The following is a 19,293-nucleotide window of genomic DNA, read 5'->3' as shown; positions in this document are numbered from 1 at the left end:
GGCTGCTTCCCTTTTAGTTGTTTTGTTTCTTTTGGGCTTTATCCTAAGTTAACTTCATCTGCCAGCAAGGGAAGTTTCCCAACTTGTTTATGTGCAAGTATGCAGAGAGCTTTCGTGCGTGGAAGGACAGTAAATCTGATACTTTTGCTAGGTAATCTGAGCACTCAAATTAAGAGTCACTTCTCATCGCTTCTGTGCACTTCTCATCTGTAAAATTGCAAAAACACTTGGTTTATGGAGCTATTTAGACTTAATTTTGGCGTAAACAAACACAGGAAAGCTGTCTGCAGGCTAAATTAAATGTTCAGTCATACACTCTTGTCTCATCCTGTAGGCTTTAGAGAAATGTGTTTGTTGTGGCTCTAGCCTGTATTTCAAAACATTTGTGGCGTGGTAATAGGTCCAAGGGAAGGGTAATGTTTGTGTTAATTGTTGGACATGAAAAGGAAGCTCAAAGCACTCTGCTTTGCTCAGTGTTATCTCTCAAAAATCCATAAAGAGACTGAAGCCACAGTGAATTAACAACAGAGAGAGAACATTTCTTTGGCTGTTTAGTAATACAAAGTGTATTGCTAAAACAATATAAAATATTACAATATAAAATAAAATGTATATCTTTATATAAAACCGACTGTAGAGCAATGCAAAGGGAATTGCAGTAAGCATTCATGCACTTGGTGGCTGGGAAACAGGACCTCTGCATAGGGATCCCAAACCTGGTGTTAAGGGCATGTAATTACCAAAAAATGAGATCACCTGACACCACAGTGGTGTTAGCTACTGACTGCTGAGCTGTGGGGTAGTTGTTACACTAAACTGGGATGCATTTGTGTTTTTCTAATATAAATACAGGCCAGTGAAAGACCATGTTGAAAGAAACACATTAATCAGTTCTAAAACAGACTCCTAGAAAGGAGATACGAAAACCTGTTTAAAATACAACCAGACTTGCATGCTGTCATGCAAAAGCAAAGGCATGGCTTCTGGTATGCTGTAGATGCCCTTTTATTCTCCCACAAACTCCTAACTTGCTACAAAGTTGAGATCCTAGGTGCATTTCAGGCCTTGGCGTCTGGTTTGTCACATCCTCCCATCTGTTCTTCCTCTCACAGACAAATACACTTGATCACAAGGTTACCCCCTGAGCTGCAGGGAGGTGGGTTTGTAAACTTTGAAACCTAATCAAAGCTATTACACAAACAACATCTCTGTTTGTTAGTAGAAAAGTAGGCTTAAGTACATAGAATTAACTATTCTCTTACACTGAAGTGAACGCTGCAACTCCAAGGATTGCTCTTGTGCTTTTAGAAATTGGATATTGTGTTGGGACCAAGTGTCATTCCATGGACAATACTGTGTGAAATGAGGGTGCCTGAGGCTTAAGGGGAAACAGAATTGAATGTCCAGGAATTGATACTGATGACTAAGTAGGAAGAAAATTCCTTTTCCTCAGAGCATTTAGCATTCTTACTCAGCTGGTGTCTTATTTGGAGCCATATCTATTCTGCAAATGAGACAGGTGATGCACAAGATCTTTCTCTCTGTGTGCTCTTAGTTTGTTCCCAAATTCTTTATCTTTGTTGACAAAGGATGTCAGCTCTAGACCAGGAATACAGACATGCAGAAACTTAAGAAAGTAGTTTCTCCCTCTGAAGATACCATCTTCATATATTTTCACGTATATATATATACATATAAAGATACTGGAAAAAAACCCCTGCAGTTAGGAAAACTATTTTCCATAGTAGTTAGCTATTTAATTTTTTTTTTTTAAATTTTTTTTTACTGGCAAAGTAGGAAGTTTATAAAAGGAAGACTGTTTTGTCACACAGATAAGTGAGGCATGAGCACACAAGATGTTTTATGCAGAACATCTCTAGCAGGATTATGGATGCAACACCTTTTCCACAGGCCCATGCTCTTTTTTCCAAGTTTGACTTATGCTTTGCCCTATGATAGGTTTTTTTTTTACCTTTTTTACACTTGAACTCAAAGCTATTTATTTTAATCCTACTTCATTAATGTAAGAGTAGGAGTTTTTGTTTAGATAATATCAGTGTTGGGGCAATAATTGTTTTCAGAGTCTTTTATGTCTTTGATTGAAAGTGTTATTTATTAGTTAGATAGTGTGAGTGTTTTGTAATGAAAGCTCTGAGTATTGCACTTTAGGGAGGATCACTGATCAACACCACCTTGAGTCCTGCTCTGCCATATCTTCCAGATATCTAGGAAGTGACTTTTGCTTTGCTTTAGACCTTCTTCATAGCACAAATTTATCCTACTACTCTGTAGGTCTGTCAAAAGAGTAAAATACCAAAACTGCAAGACACTTGATATATCAAGTGCTACAAAAATATCCTGTGTAGTATCAAGTCATAATATTAGCATGCCCTGACTGAGAATGTTGTGTAGGCTGTGAATTTGATGTGTCTGAGAATAGGCATCTACTGCTGGTTAAATGAGCATGGTTAGCAGTAGTGAGAGGAGTCACCCACAAAGCAGGTACAGCCTCAGCAGAAGTCTGGAATTTAATACATCCTCTTGCTCTTCCATCCTTTAATTGCTAATCAAGCATTTTAGCAAAAATTGTGGATCTTACTGTTTAGTTACCTGAGCAGGGGAGATGGTTACCTCCTAGTGGGTTTAGAAATAAATCTTACTAGAATTCATATCCTCAGTGGAAAAATGTCAGTGGCTCTCGTCATCATTGCCTCTTTCATCTAGAGAGCAATGATCCAGATTTAGAAAAACCTCACAGTTCAGGATGAAATACTCATGCTGCTGTTTCCTGGCTGCCTCTTGACTGAAAAAACAGGCACATCAGTGGGTGGCAGGTGAACGCTCTCAACTTTGTATGGTAGCCCTCATGCAACTTTAAATCTGAAAAAAAATGTGGCTGCACACCTCATTCCAAGGAGGAATGCCTGGTCCTTGGACCGTGCTTCCAGAGACAGCTGCACACTTAGCACATGTGTCTGCACAATGATCCCCACCCCAAAACTCCAGACAAAACCAGGAGATGAATCTCAACAGCTGCAGAAGGTTCAGCTTATGAATCTTAATTAGGGTTAGGAGTTATTGGAGGTGTTTCTTTTCACAGTTGTCTAGTGATGGTTGTAAGGGCTACACATCCCAGTTCAGATTGTCAGTAATGCTAATATCTTGATAAGGGAGGAGTTCTGGTGATCTGGGCCTGTGTGAATGCCACATCTCTCTAAAAATAAATGTTTATGTGGACCAAGGTGTTTCTCTTTGCCCTACCAGAGTGCTCTTAGTTCTGCTTCCTCTTTTCTCCTGCCCATGTTACACATGTTTTTGCACAGGCTGATTTTTCCAGTTGTATTTTTTCTTTGAGAGGAAAGTACCACCCTTGCAGCTCTTATGACATTGGCAAAGCTCCCACTAAAACTGGTTTGAGACCTCCACACCCAGACCTGGTTATTTTTCCTCACCAGTTTAAAGGAACAACCTGTATTTTATGTATTTGTCTTAGATTGCAGCAGCCACCTTCATGCACAAAAAAAAAAAAAAAAAAAAAAGCCAAGACTGTCAGTTTCCCCTGTTATTCTATTTTACCTATCATTATGTAGGATGCTCTACTCTTGCTTTAGAAACAGAATCATTGGACTCCATATATTTTGAGTAATTTAGTTTCAATCCTGCTTCTGCAGCCCCTATCTCTTGTGTCTAAAGTGATTTCCCCTTAACAAGGCCAACAGTAGCAATATCAATAGTATGAAGTCTGTTAAAAATAATCTGCCAGCAATATTCACAGTACATAATTTCCAAAAGTTTCACCAGGAATTTTCAAAATAAGAAGAGTAAGGTTTGGGGTTTTTTTTTGCCTAAGATGAGGTGAGAGTTATAAGTTGATCTAGGAAGTACCTGATCTTGAAGAAAAGTTTTACAGGATACAGCCTATTTGTATCCTGCTCGTCTGAATGGCAATGTGATAAGGCTGAATGAATGGAAACTTGTCAAAAGGGACCAATATTTCTGCCCATTTCTGTCTAGTTCTGCCAATGAATCTGTTAGTCTAGTTTTGTAGTAATTAGGAATGAAGTTCTTACCCTGGTATTCTTTCACAACATTTTCATTAGACCCAGTTTGGATGTGGAAGTTTTACTGAACAGTCACGTTTGACGTTGCTGGGAAGAGGATACACCATCCCAGATTAGTCAGTACTTCTGAGGGCTGATTCCACTTGCTGTATTTGATCACAATTATTTGATGTTTGCAATTACTCAGTCTCTGGCGTCAGAAGCCAAGGTGTGACCCTGTATGTTTAATTTACTGATTATTTTAGAGGGAAAAAGAATTAAATTAAATCTTGCTCTACATCTGCTGGATGTTCTCCAGGCTCTCATTTTTTGTATATCAGTCATTGATTAGGGTGTTGTTTAGAGGCTTTCCCTTTTTTGGGACACTATTCATGATGAAAGCATGACCTTGAGGGGTGTTGGTCCCACAGCCACTGCTGATGCATCATGCTGGAACTTCAGCATCCTTGCTGGAGGAACTTAGTGTGCTGGGTGCTTCCAGGCTTCCAGATTTCAGCTTTTGGGTCAGTTTTTCAAGGATTGACCATACATGCTTTTAAAAAAAAAAATTATGCATGTGTGGTTTATTTTAGACTTGAAGAGACTTGGGTCTCAAAGCAATAGTAAGTCCATATTTCCTTGCCTCACTGTTTTTGACAGTTTTGGCACTTGCTCAGCTCTATAACCTATCCATGTTACTTCTAAGCAGCAGCTCTGTTATATTGACTTTTAAGTGCTTAAAGTAGCTTGAAAGTAGCGAGAAGAATGTTTCTGGCAGCGATGTAGATGAGCAGGAAACATGCCATTAATTCTAAAAACTCTTCAAGTAACTTTCAAATATTAATTAGCTCCTGATTCTGTAAAGTCCTCCTAAGCTGAAAACCCATTTTAAACCTCAAGCACAGCAGCTTTCAGTCAGCAGCTAACAAGATCTGCCTCTGGATGCTTCCATGGCTTGCCAAGGAGCAGCTGCTGGGCTGAGGCATTTCTTGTAGTTTGCCTCAAGGGTACTTTTTCCAAAGAAATTTGCAAGTTAAGTAACACATCACTGCAGGTTGGAATTCCAAAAGAGAAATGCCTTGAAAGGCAGATTTGGTGGCATCTCCAGAAGCTGACTGATCATCTTGTAGTAAATAAAGGGTGTCCATAAGGATGGGATGGAGAAGCCCTTGGCTGGGAACAGGATCTGCACGGGATGGTAAATGTTCTGCTTTCTAACTACTGTACTGAGGAGAGTTATGGTCATTTAAATGTCTTCAAAACACAGGATTGCCATAGGTAACTGCTTTTAATAGTAGAAATGAAACTGAAAGATCTCCCAAGCTGCCAAAAAGCTTTGGAGTGGCTTTAGTTTCCAGTACCTGGACAGAAGACAGAGTCCCTTTGCTGTAAGAGACTGAGTGAGTACAAGTTCACCATGACTTTGGTTGCTTGGGTAGCTGGTTTGGAGTAGGTTTGTACTTTGAGAGGCTCAAGAGAGAATGTTTTGAGAGGAGCATATGGAAAATATGCTCCTGTTGTCTTGGGATTTCCAACTTCAAGACAGCACCTGGTGTGCTGGTACAGCCCTGATCCCAAGGGAAGCACTTTGTGTGGCTGGATCCTGCAGGGATACAATACAGCCCTGTGTAATCCAAGCAGTCAGCTGTCTGACAGCCAATATAGGCCAGCAACAACTGGGAATGTTTTTCTGTGGAGTGGGAGGAAGAAGGAATGAGGTGGAACTCTGTCAAATTAGAAAAAAGAAAATATCTTGATTGAACAAGAGAAAGGGATCTTTCTTGGCCTTTCACACCAGAAGATGTGGGGATGATGCAAGTTAGCACAGCCAAACTTTGGTCACAATTTTGGTTCAAAATTGACATTTCATAAAACAACACTCCTAAACGAAGCAGTCTTACATAGCTCCCTGGAGCCAGCTGTATGGCACAACTGGCAAAAGTCTTGCTGTGAAACCAAATGTAGCAATGTCCTTATGTCAGAACCTTTTATTTATTATTCCACAGGCTCTGTGGAATAAGCATCTTACTATGCCCAGTGAAATCCACACAAACTGATGTTGTGGATGGATGCAATTTAGGAACTAACCAGCACTTTCCAGAGCAAGAGGAAACGAACTGCTGAGTGAGCCGCAATGTTACACCTCCCACTGGGAATTTCCAGCCCTTTCCCTCTTCCTTCCTCCCTCAGAATATATATAGTAAATACACTAAATTAAGCACTGGGGGAGGTGGCACCCAAAGGCAGGAGCTGTAGCAGAGGCTGAGTGGCCCCAGTGAAAAGCAGCTGACAATAGCGTGACCACTCCTCTGAGCATCCCAGTCATACCACCCGGACTGGCAGCAGGGGAGATGTCTCAGACAGCTATGCCAGTATTGAGTGGGAGGAAAGCTCCTTAAATAACCACCAGTGGGTCCTATTCCCTGAGTGTGTCAACACTGAGTTGTTGTTTTATTCTCTGAACAGGAAAAATTAGTCAAGTAATTGTGTGGCGAGCGAGTGACAGAAACGAAATAATGGTTTTTGCTTTTTCTAGTTGCTGGATCTGTTTTAGCACACAGCAAGTATTTTCCTTGTCATTTTGCATTTCTATTCAAAAAACCTCCAAGCAGCAGATGAAAACCAGAACAAAAGAGGAATAGATTTGGCTAAAATCAAGGGAGTTACATTCTATTGAACCACATCACTGACTACTCCAAAAGAGCACTTGTCTAGGTTTTGGGTTTGGATTACCTGCATTTTGAGGGGCTAAGGCAGCATTGGTCCCTTCCCCATCATTGTTAATCTTTGCATGTGGTTAAATTACAGTTCATAATCCAGTCTTGAAATTCCTTACTCTTAATATATCTTACACTGTCTGCCTCTTCTTATTCCATATGAATAGCAGATGATGTTGTGGTGCCAGATCAATAAAGTAGGATTTCATTTAATTAGTGTTGTCTCACAGCCCATTATGATCCTAGATATATCCAAACTGTTTTTTTCTCTTTCATATTTCCCCAGAACAAGGGGGGGAGGTTGGCAGCGGTAAAGAAAAACAAACCATTAGTATTCAGGTTGGCATTGTAAATTGGCAACAGATCTCAGCTCTTTTGGGGATTTGTCTTTTGACAAATTGTTAGATAAATCTGAAATTGTAGCTACCTCCCTTATGATGTTTGTTTGTCTGTAGACCAGATTCTCTCCTTGCTAATCTGATCTTGCTAGCCAAATTAAAGGTTAGTCTAAGCATTTTCCATGCAATTTCTCCTTTTTGAAATGGCAGTCATGAACCTAGGCAAAAGATGTGGCCTAATGTGTCTGGGGAATTAAGTCACTCATTTCCACACTGTTGTACTTTGCTTTTCTTTACTGCTCTGAAAACAAATTAGTAGAAAAAACATCTGTGGGATGTTTTTGCTCTGCTGGCATCTAGGCACAGTCAAGTTTTCCTCCTCCTGGGTTATTTCTCTCTAGAGCAAATGATACTTTCTTTGACCAGTCTTCTAGTTCAGCAGTCTTCTAGTTTCCTTTGCAAGGTAATTTTTATCTTCTTTTTTTTAAGTGCTTCTCACTTTAGGATATATAAGTCAGCAATATCTGCTGACTTAACCAGACCATACACTACTAACCTCTGCTTTGTAGTATATAACTTATAAGAATACCTCAATTTTTTTTAGTGAATAGGGTCTAGAAGTGAAGCAACTCTCAAACAGGAACAAAAGCTTTTACTCAGCTTTCTAACTTTGCTTAAATTCAACTGTTTGTTTTTGTTTATTTTTAATTAAAAGCAGCTATGACAAATGATGCAAAGAAGAAAGCAAATGGCAACTGCTTGCAGGAGGTTGCAGGTTGAAAAAGTAGGACAGGATTCAGTGTGAACATATAGAAGGTGGAACACACAGGAAAATGGTTCTGCCTTTGCATGTGAGGTATTAAGTTCTGAGCAGCCCCCTGTAACACTAGGAATTAATCTCTGAGCTGTAATAAGACATATCATAACAACATTTAGAATTAGAGCCCAAAAAGCAGAGCATTAGGAATAGAAAAACATGTAGTTCTGCTACTGTACTAAGCTCTGGTTTGAATCCTGCATGTAATCTTGATCTGGTTATCTGGAGAGGTGTGTGGTAGAGCTAGAAAAACCCAAGGGGGGAATGTTTAAAGGTGCCCAAAGGCAACAGCATCAGACCTGAGAGAAACTCTTCAGCCTGGAGGAGAGGTGGCTGAGGTAGAATGAGATATGGGCTTATAAAAATCACAAGTAGCAGAGAAAGCACCTACAGGTACTGATCATTTGGGATTTGCCATGTAGAGACTGAGGGTGATCAAATGAAATTAGGAGATGTCCAGTCCAGAACCAGTCAGAGCCCATTCTTTGTTCTATGAGGTGCTGTGAGCTCTTGGTACTGTGGCAGCAGGATTTTATTTATGTGTGAGGTTAGTTTGCAATACTTCAGACAGCAACTGGGCAAAATAAGGCCTGTCAGGAAGTTTAACTGCAACAACACAAGCTCTGGCTCAGAAACACCTTGAGCTACAACATGTTGGAGGCTTGGAACATATTCTGGAATAATATATTTACCCTTTTCCCAGGCAGGATGCTGGGCTGTAAGTGATCAGTGGTGGCTGTTGTGTGCCTGAAGAATCCCAGTTGTCAGCTGGCTGACTTGGCTGACTTGCTTTTGACATTCTGAAGTGTTCTGCTAAATCTGAGGGGCAGAACTTGTTTTTCCTATCATACTTCCTTTAAATGTTCTATAGTTTTGATGTTAACAATCAAAAAGTGCTGCACTCCCTAAAAGATAATCCACAACTTTGCTGTAGATGTAAAGCATCTTTAGTAGCAGACAGATAAAATGTGTATTTTAGCTCAGCTGCATAAAATTCCATCAAGTTTAATACATTGGCTAGTCTTGCCTCTCTTGAAGTAATTTTAAAAAATATTGTTTCTTCTATTATACTATCTTAAAATATTTGATCTACTGAATAACATCCATTACAAACATACTAAATTATATAAACATTTTCAACCCAATTCAGCTTATTCACAATTTTGTCTATTCACTTACTGTTATCTTCCTTTGTAATAAAACTGATTTTATTTCTACATCAAGTCAAACAGTGACCTTTTTGTAACTTTAAGTATTTTTAGGAGTATTGAACCTGCTCAGCCTTACAGTGTCTTCTTTTCCTTTAAAGCTGTATTAATTCTGCCATAACCCAGAAAGGATTTTGCAAAGACATTATTTCAGTGAGTACATTCTTGACTTAATATACTGAATTCAGATACGTGAGAGCCAAACACCGCAGTTAGATTTGGAAAAGCAAATGCGGTGACACAGCCTGAAACTGCGAAGCCATCAGCAGCGCTGAGCTTGGAATTCTCCCTCTGGAGAGGCTGGGTTTGGAATTCTCCCCCTGGAGAGGCTGGGGCTCGTGTTTCCCTGCTCACTGAGCAGCTGCTGGGCTGGTGCTGGTGAATGGAGCCCCTTGTCTGCTTGGTGGAGCCAATGACAAGTGTCTGGCTTTCACCAGCAGGAAGCGGTTCTGCAGCCGGAGCTAAGTTTAGTGCCATGGATTTGTTCCTCTGACTTCACATTCCCGCTGCCCCCCTCCAAAGGAAATCAGCCCAGAGGGCTGAGGAGGAGCAGGACAGCTAAACCTCCCTCAGCCAGGGCTCAGCTGGATGTCAGGGGCTTTCCACGTTAGGAGTTTTCCCTGGTTCTGAAGTTCACAACACGGCATGCAATTTTTGGGCAAGTATTCACACTAAAGCTCAGCTTTTCCTGGAGGAAAGGAAACGCTTGTTTTCTAAGACAAATGTATTTCAAAGGAGGCAAGATCACAAGGGTATTTTAGTCAAATGAAGTAAATATTCTAAAAAGGAACCCCCTTCTTTGTTCAAGAGAAGAGAACTGCTGTGGACGATGGTTTGAACAGCATATTGGTTGCTGACAAATGAGGTTGACAGTTTTGTGATTTATTTTTAACTGAAGAATTTTTTTTGAAAGAGAAGTACTGTGTAGCCTTGGCAGTTGCTGCATATTCAGTGTGGGTGGATGGAACTGAGAAATTGCATCTGTGCTAACAAGCGTTTTGGGATTCCATTAAAAAATTAAACTCATGTACTGGAAACTGAAGCTGTACCAGCTCACCTGGGGACCTCTGCCCTCTGAATATCCTCCACAAGGTAAGAAGCGCTGCCTATCCAAGGCACTTGCAAAAATATTTGGACCTCAAGATATGACATCAACTCAAATTTGGGCTATTAGATTGACATTTTCTTTCTCTCCTGAGATTACAAGTCAATGAGTTAATCTCTACTCTTTTCTTCCAAGTTTTCCCTCTAACTAAAAAGGCTAAAAAAAAATTTCAAAAAGGCAGTCAAGAAACAGTTTAACGTGGTCATTGATCCAAGTGCTGAGTCTAAGGAGAGTACCTAATACCGTAAGGCTTCTAATAAGATGTAATTATGTCACTGGGAAGGCAGCTTGGACATTTATATCATGTTAGCTCAAAGGTCTGATCAGTTAGTGCTTTACATCTGCAAAATAAACCTCTCTCCAGCTAGACTTTGTGAGTGTGGGTATTTCTGGCTTCTTCAGGGATCGGCTGAGCCGTGATTTCTCAAGGAGCCTTTTTGTGGAAGAGCTCTTATTTCAAGTGTTTGTGTTACACTGCAAGTAAATAAGTACCCATTTGAATTGCTTAGAAGTAGATAATATCTGGCTTTGATGTGGCCAGTAGTAGCAACTCCCCAGGAATTCTGTTGCAGTGAAGTGTAATCCCCATTAAGAAACTTTTCTCCCAAGGTACTGATTTTAAAAATTGCTAAATGACTTGCTGTAAGCTGTCATATATTTGGCCATCCCACCTTTCCTGGAGCAGGACTGGGTGACCTAATCCTGCTCACCCTTCACACTGGAGAGGTTTCCTAGAACTTGCCAGGACAGAAGAAGAATGTCAAACAGACTTTTGAGCTGTAGTTTCCCAGTTACCTTTGAAATCTGTGTCCCTTCATAGCACTCCTTTCCCTAAAGCTGACATTGTGGGAGTAGTTGCTGTCCGCTGTGGGCAGCATTCAGAGGAGGAGAGATTGGAGCTTCAGTTCTCAATGGAAGGAGGTATGTGATACAGAGCATTTACAGTTACTGGTCTCTCCTTGTTCCTTGCAGTTGTGAGGCTGACTGGCTCTATAGGAGCTGAGCAAATCCTTGGGAATTAAGGGAGCAAACACTTTGATACAGTACTCAGGATTTTGCAAAAGGGTTACAATTGTAGTTTTTGTTCCAAGAACCTCTGTTTTTAATTTGATTACATTAAAATCTCTCTTCAGAAAAGGAAAGGGTTTTTTCCCTTATCTTTTGTGCTGTTGGGTTTTGGTTCCTCACCTAGAGGCTCATTTAAAGAAGTCACACTTGGACTGCATCTGGTCTGGTGCCTCTAACCATTCCCAGTACCTGTGGCAAGAGACATCTGTTGTACCTTTTAACAGCTGATAGGTCCAGCTCTCTTGTGCTCATCCTAAAGTGTTTTTTAAATGCATCTAAACCCCTGCATCATTTTGCTGCTGGCTGCCCTTACCAGAATTGCTTTCCTGACAGAGTTGTGTGAAAATCTTAGCAATGATGAGAGCCAGACTATTTGGGTAACAGTATTGTACTGAACATGATCAATACTTTATCTACTTGGAAATTCTCTCTTAAAACAGCAGAGCTGCCAAATGCTTCTGTAGATGGTTCAGTCACAGCCTATACTTTGATCTATGAAGAAATTTATGCATCTTGGTTTCAAGGAGTAAAGATGTTCAAATCAAAGCTTGGGAGTTTAAGCTTGACTTATTTCATACTGGATTCTGCAATAAAAAGCTACTTCACCAGAAATTAGTTGATGAAGAAATAGGGAAGCACTGCATTATGTTGATAATGGGAAAATGTGTCACTGACATCCGAGCAAAGAAATGGGTTGAGGGACACCTCTGTTTGACTGCATTAATAACAAAGGGAGGGGATAACTGGTACCAGGGAAACAGAAAACAGGCAGTTTGTGTAAAATCTTACCACAGCTAACCCCTTGTAATGTTCAGGTAGACAGACAATGTATTGAATTCTTCATACATTGGTGGAACTAAATCAATTGAGATCAATTTGTCTCTCTCCTTTTACCAATTAGAACTCAGTAACACCAAAACCCCAAACTTTCTGGTCTTCTCTTGGATTTTTTGTATCAAGCTAGCTAAGAAGCCCCTCTTCCAGGCAAAGACCTACCACTTCAACCCCTGCTTCATATCAGCACTTCATCATGTTGCAAAATTAATCTGTTTGCAAGAGATGAAAGATGGAGAGCTCTTTCTCCATGTATTTCTCACTCTGAAACCAAAGATCACTTTTATCTATGCCAGATACATTTTGATAATCTGAGGCATGACAGTGCTGCCAGCTTGAAATATTTCCTTTTATATGATGTGAGCTGTTCATGATGCAATTTTGTGACTGACTCTGAAATCTCCTCCCTGTCTCTCCCAGCCTGGTACCATAAATAGAAACCTACTCCTTGCCCATCCCAAGTTCTTGGCTCGGAGCTGTATTTCTTGGCTTTCCTCAGTGTGTTGTTTACAATACTTAAACCTTGCCCCACTCTGTGGGAGGCCCAAGGACTAACTATGGGTCTGTGCTAGGCTCCAGCAAACCACGTTATTAAGAGTCTGGTTGCTTGCAGGAGAGGAACACCTAGGAATGGCATTTAGTTCGTGCCTGCATTTTACCAAAGCCATATGTGAGCTGTCTGACCCCTTTAAACTGGTGTTTTTCATGGCCACATGGGTGCCAGCAGAAGGACTAGGTGGTCCAGTTAGGTAAAGGCTGCAGTCTGTTACAGGGTAAAGGAAGTTCATAGGTCTGCTTCAATACTACCACATTATTAGACAGCAGAAACTTGGCCTGTTCAGCACGGGTTGCTTTTCAGTGTGTAGCTTGTCTTGAGTATTTTTGGTTAGCAGGAAGCACTGAGACTTGGCTCCAGAAACAAAGCTGCTGTAGAACTTGATACTGTTCCAATCGTGTCAGCAAAATAGGAAACCCACTTGCTGCTGTGTTATCAGTTTTGTTTCCTTGTATTCATTAAGGCAGAAATCCTCCCACTAAGAAGCCAGTTAAAGATCTAAAGGTCCAGTAGTGGTGTAATGTGATGTATGTTTTGAAGGTGCAGTGGAAAATACCAATTATACGAGCACTCATTAGGTACTTGATGATCTACTTTCCACGGGTTGATGACCAGTGCCTGTTCTTTGGTAGTCTTAAAAGCAAGCAAATAAAATGAGTGTCTGTAAAACAGCATCATAGGTAATTTATTGGTGTTTAGTTCAAGGACTCAAGAGTGAAAATAAAGTGAGATATGTAGTATGTGATCTCAGTGGCTTTGTATTTGAGTTGTCCCTCTGTGAAAAAATACACACAAGTCTACATCCTGTAGGGGTTTTGTTGTAAAACACCAATATATCAGATTAAGACTGCATGCAATAACCAGTATTTACCCTATAAACCTCCTTGTCTCTCTCCTTCCACTGACAAACCGGTCACTTTGGCCTGTGGCCAACAACACTAAATCAATTTCAGGGCTGTATTTTCATTAATACATTCTTTTCTTTGATTAAGAGACATTAAGAGACATTGAAATTCAGAGTGTAGCAAGTTTTGTAGAAGCTCCCTGAACTATACATTATAAAGTAGCATAGTCAGCAAGATTTCCTTTTATTCAACTTTCCCCCACTGCTGGAAGAACTAGAAAAATGCTTCTAAATGGATGACTTAAGTTGTTACAGGAAGGGTAACCACTCTCAGGAAACAGCTTTGAAGGGCACCACAGGGAATAGGGGAAAGAGCTGGGAAGAACTGCTGTGCCTGAAAGATGGACTCTTCCACTGAGGAAGTTGAGTGTACCAGAATTAAGATTTTATGTCATGCACTTACTGTGAAGGGCACAGGAACAGGATGCAGGTGTGGTGCATGCCAATGTCAAAATGATGGCCTGCAGTATAAAATAACTATCTAGGAATATCGGTTTTAAGAGAGATAATGCTCATCTAGAAGCCAGAAAAATGCTTGATTTTATTCTGGTTGAGTGCATTTGACAGAACCTTATGAACTGCTATGTACTCTGTGTCCTTTCTACCGGAGAGCACCTTCAGGAAGGTGCCTAGAAAGTGTGGGCATAAAATGACTCTGTTGCAGGAGACTTAAAGCCAAAATTACAGCTTCTCACCTGTAATGCAACTACATGATTCCCATCAGGATCTCTTAACACACCAGCCAGCCATTAGGCTTTGGCTACAGACTCTTCTGACAGAGGCTAAAATTGATGGGGTAGATAGGGATATGTGCAAGATACATTATTAATCCAACTTAACTTCCTGATAATCCTTCTTTGTTTGTAATACCAATTACTCATCCACTGTACTTTAACTAAGAAGTAAATGTGTTATTTTAGCTAAGGTTAGTAACTGTCACAGCTGAGACTGATCTAACCACAAATCCATACATAGCTTGCCCTTTTCTGGTACCATTTTAGGTAAGGGTGATTGTCACAAAGCTCATTGATGTCTTTCTGAAGCTGTACTGGCTTTCTCCACAAATTCTGATTATTCTTTGTGTGTTAACAGATATGCTAAGCTTAGTACAAATGCCAGTGTAATTCAGAGTACTTGGAACAAGTGCAAGCTGAGAAAACAGTAAACTGCAAGAAGCAAAACAAGGAGGAGAAGAGAGAAAGCCCAGGAGCTCTCACACAAAGGCATCACTACCTCTGACCACTGGGTAGTATGCTGCAGGATTCACTGAACTTGGTTTTGGAAGAGGAAGAAAAGAGGTCACCCCCTTGTCAGAACTTTAGGAACAGCAGTATTCAGGTGTCCTAAGTTAATTCTTTGCCTAGTTATTTTTCCACAAATGTCAGGTGTTGGTTGCAGGGGAGATGACTCTTGTCAGAAGCCATATGGGAAAGGCAACTCCTCATCATCACAGCATCCCCACAGTTCTAAATACTCTTTTTCTACATTCACAGCTTTACAGAACACAAACATTTGGAATAAGCCTGGTTGCTTACCTTTAGTCTAGTTTGAGTCATCATCACACAGTGCAGCTGCCCCTCTCACAGAACAGAGGTTCACAAATCATGGAATTGCTGCTTTCTTGCCTCACTGGACTGCAGCAACTCCTTTCCCCCTACAAAGGCCCAGACCACAGACTGCCTTTTCCCTGCTCCCTTTTATACCCCTCTGCAGGCCCACCACCCTCCCAGGTGTGATACTGCCATGGTGAGTGCTGGTTTGTTAACCCTTCCATGGCCACCTGGCAGGAGGAGCCTGTCCTGCCACAAAGGCAGCTCTCCTGGAAAACCAGGGCTTTTAAAGAATTCATCAACAAATCTGGGGCTTTTGAGAGGTAATTTGATGGGGCCCTTGTGGAAAGCTGTCCTGAGTGTTACTAAATCAGCAAATGTGCAGCTCAGACTGGGTGCACTGTGCTGGCCTTGCTTTCTGTGTGTTTCTGAATTCCTGACATGTCCAAGAACCTTCATGTGCCCAATGTTTGTACCTCTCCAAGGTGTAGATTTTCACCAACATCCTTTCCTGTTGATTCCCGTAAGTAGTGCTCCAGCAGTGGTATGTGGAGTGGAAAAATGAATCAATCTGGGCGGTCCCCTTAATGGGTGATCTGTTTTTTAATTTGTGCGAAGGAATTTCTCCAAGGAAACTGTTTGCTTTCTTCCCAAACACTTTGTTACCTAACTCATAGTGGAACAAAACTGTCTCTATAGCTCATCTCAAAGTTGTTTCAACTTGCAGTCCAGTCCCCACATCCTCTGTGTGTTCAGCAGTCCCTGGAAAGCTCCACCCTCCCATCCAGTTAATAACCACGTTAACCCAGGGCCTGATTTTCCCAGTCTCTGCTTTGCCTGCCCAGCAGCGCTTCCTTTCCCCTTGGCTCCCGGCCTTGTGAGCAGCAGCAATTGCTGTGTGTGGAGCCTTTGTGCTCAGCCCAGGACTTGTGGTGCCAAGCAGCCTCTCTGGAAAGGACAGCATGAGTGTGGGGACAGTCCTCTTCCAGTCCAGCACCTATGGCAAGGAGGGCAGGCTGCTCTGCTGCCTCGGTGAGGGTGCCTCCGAGCCCGGCGTGCGCTTCACAGGTAGGATGCTTGGGGGTGTAATCCTGTCCTGTCCCTCTCCTGTGTATTTCCAAGTGCTTCAAGGAGGATGAGGTCCTTTCAAATCTGTCTTCTAGTACAAGACCAGGCATAGGAAGGTGTAAGATTGCCAGCTTTTATCAGGACTTTAGGATTAGTGAAATGCTTCTTTTCTATGAGCAGTTACACAGTATTTCAGAAATGGAGACCACTTCAGAACTTAATGTGATTCTGAAATTTAAAATTTAGCATATTCTACCTCCTGCTCTGAGACCAAAGAGATTGGTAATTGGAGTGTTGGCAGCAAGGGTTGGGGAAAAAACACCCCTTACATGGTGACTGGATAGGAAAGGGTTCATATCCGGAGAGAAGCAAATGTATTGTGGGAATAAAGAAAAGGAAGGAGATGGATGAAGTGTAACCTCCTTGTGTGACTGTGTATGACTTGTTCACTAAGTGATGATGTAAGTTTTCCATTGCATAGGAAACAAAAGTGTTAATACAAGATTTATGGTTAGCCTTGAAAAGGAGCTGATATAAAACAGAATTTCCCAGCTAATTTCCTGACTTTTGGTGTGGACAGAACTCACAAACTATTTGGCTGGAGGGGCATCACTTTGATTATCTCTGTGATGATCATGTTTCACTTCTGTGATGGATGGTGTAGATCCCACACCATATGGAACAGCATGGGCTGTTATGGAATTATAACCTGCAAGAAATACTTTTGTATCCTGGTAGAAACCCCTTTAGGTGTTGGGTAACCTTTACAGTTATTTAAGCATTCAAGTCACTTTAACATGAAAGTGAAGGAAGTTAGTGAGACGTGAACTCTTAAAAGCATTTCATTTTTAGGTAATGTGATTTTTAGGTAAGCACTGTAGCTAAGTGATTGAAGTTTCTCATCAAACATTAACTTCTACTGGCTTTTTTGTACATCAAGAGGGGGTTAAGAACATGTGCCAGCCTCCCAGGCATTCCCAAGAAAGTGGTAGGAGCCCCACATCTGCTTTGACTCCCCACTGCCAGTCCAGCACAGCACATGTTTCCTTGTGGGCAGAACTCTTGGTGCTGAACAGGTGGCATTTCTGCTGGCTTCACCTGGCCTGCAGTGGGCTCAGCTGGGCACAGGGCTTGCTGCACCAGCTCTGGAGCTGGGCTGGCCCTGGGCTGCTTCAGGTTATCCATGGGTGCATGGATAAACCCTTAACTTCATAGTGTCTGTGGAGCAGGGCTTGGTTGCTCAGTGCGTGAACTTTTCTTGCTGGAGAAAGAAACTTAAAGGATGCTTTGACTTAGAATAAATGTTATGTTTTTGTTTAAAGCCTTTCATTGGTTGGCAGATATGTAACTGAAAGGAAGAGGGTAATAACACTGTTAAGGTATTTTGGAGCTGAAAGGTGTTTGGAAACTGCCTGCTTTTGTGTTTGCTCTTTAGCAGAGATGTGAAAGTCAGGATTCTCATACAGCACATTTGACTTTTTTAAAGCATTGAAACACTCATAACACAAGTCACTTTAAATACATAAAGAATGTATTATTTAATTAAATACATATTTTTACTCCATAAAGAGAGCTGGATTTAGGAACATGGAGCTTAGTATGCACACATTCAGCCCCAAGAAAATACCGTGGGATGTTGGCAGCCATGCTGTGATGTAGGTGGCTGAGCATTGGGATTTCTTATTTTCCATGATAGCATCCAGTCTGATGGGTTAATATCTTGTAAAACTAATTGCAGTTGAGAGTTAGGAATAAGAAGTGTATGTAAATATTGCATCTGCAGGCAGTGCAATCAAGGAACTGGCATTTTGGTGCCTTAGTCTGTGGTATCCTTTTTGTGCTAGGAGAACCTTGACAGAAGGCTACTTTTATATTATTAAGTAATTGCAAGATGAACAGGTTATGCAAGCAGTAGAACTCTGAATAATTACTAGAAATGCAGTAAAAAGCCACTTAACTATGTTTAAAATGGAAACAGAACAAACCTCAACCTCTTACTTTCTCATATACCTACAATGCAGTTTAAAAAATTACGTTATAGGCTGGAAATTCCCTTAGTCCTTGTTTCCCAGACTTGAGTCTGTCCTGTGACACAGACTTGGCATGTTACTGTGCCTGTTACATGGCACAGGCTTCTTCCTGCTTTGTGTCTCACTGACTTCCCAGTTTTCCTGTCCTGTGCTGCATTTGAGCTTTGTTTCTTTTTCAAGTGTCTTATAGAACAGCTCTTGATTATGAGTGTAAATCTCAGGGGCCTGTGGGGAAGGGGGTAGGAGTAGCCACACACACATTCTCTGGCATTGTCTGCTTTGAAACATCCCAAGCCTGACTTCTCAGCCCCTTAGAAATGTGCTAAACCAATGACTGTAAAGCAAAGAGAGCCTCTGATGTTTTTAGAGAAAACTTTTTATGTTTAGTGCATTTAATGAAATCTCTTTGCTGTATTCATTGCTCTAATGAAGTTCAACTAGAGAATTCAGAAATAGATATTGGGACAGGGACTTAGATATTTGCACCATCAGACAAAAGGTATATAACTTTACACCTTCATATGTTTTTGTTCCCTTGAGCAGCCCCCGTGTATGAAACCACACCATCACTCTTTTTCTTGTCTTAATATTGAAATTTACTCTACTACATGTTTCTGGAAAACCTCTCCATGAGTTAGAAAGCCAGTGATGGTCTTGACATAGCACTAGCATGAAGCATTCACAGTTTTGTTTCTTAATACAGTTCCTCCTAAAACCCTATGGATTTAGATTGGTTTTAATTGTCACAAGAACTGTGGGACTTTTTTCTTTTGTTGCTAAAACATGTCTGATTCCTCCCCCCACTCCCTTGTAGTGACAAGTGCATCAGTTCTCCACTGAAACAGCAAAACAGAAATGCTGCTGCTAAACACCCAGCATCACCTGTACTGCCTTCTGTCCCTGTCAGTTTTCCACCTCTGTTTACACAGTCTTGAAATGTATTACAGATCACTGTCATTCCTACATTAATACTGAACCAGTTACTATCCCAATTTATTAATCTCATTTGTGTCATAATTCAGTCTTACCTGTATTTGTGATGTTGGTTTCTGATCCAG

General features: G+C 41.0%; 1 protein-coding gene across 1 annotated transcript in view; it reads left to right on the top strand.

Moving 5' to 3' along the window:
• Positions 1–19,293, top strand: part of ABL2 (ABL proto-oncogene 2, non-receptor tyrosine kinase) — a 45,257-nt gene that overhangs the window by 10,477 nt on the left and 15,487 nt on the right. The window lies entirely within an intron of this gene.

Source organism: Poecile atricapillus, chromosome 7, assembly GCF_030490865.1.
Source record: "Poecile atricapillus isolate bPoeAtr1 chromosome 7, bPoeAtr1.hap1, whole genome shotgun sequence".
NCBI lineage: Eukaryota > Metazoa > Chordata > Aves > Passeriformes > Paridae > Poecile > Poecile atricapillus.
The sequence above is the reverse complement of the archived record's forward strand: the minus strand, read 5'-3'. Positions and strand labels throughout refer to the sequence as shown.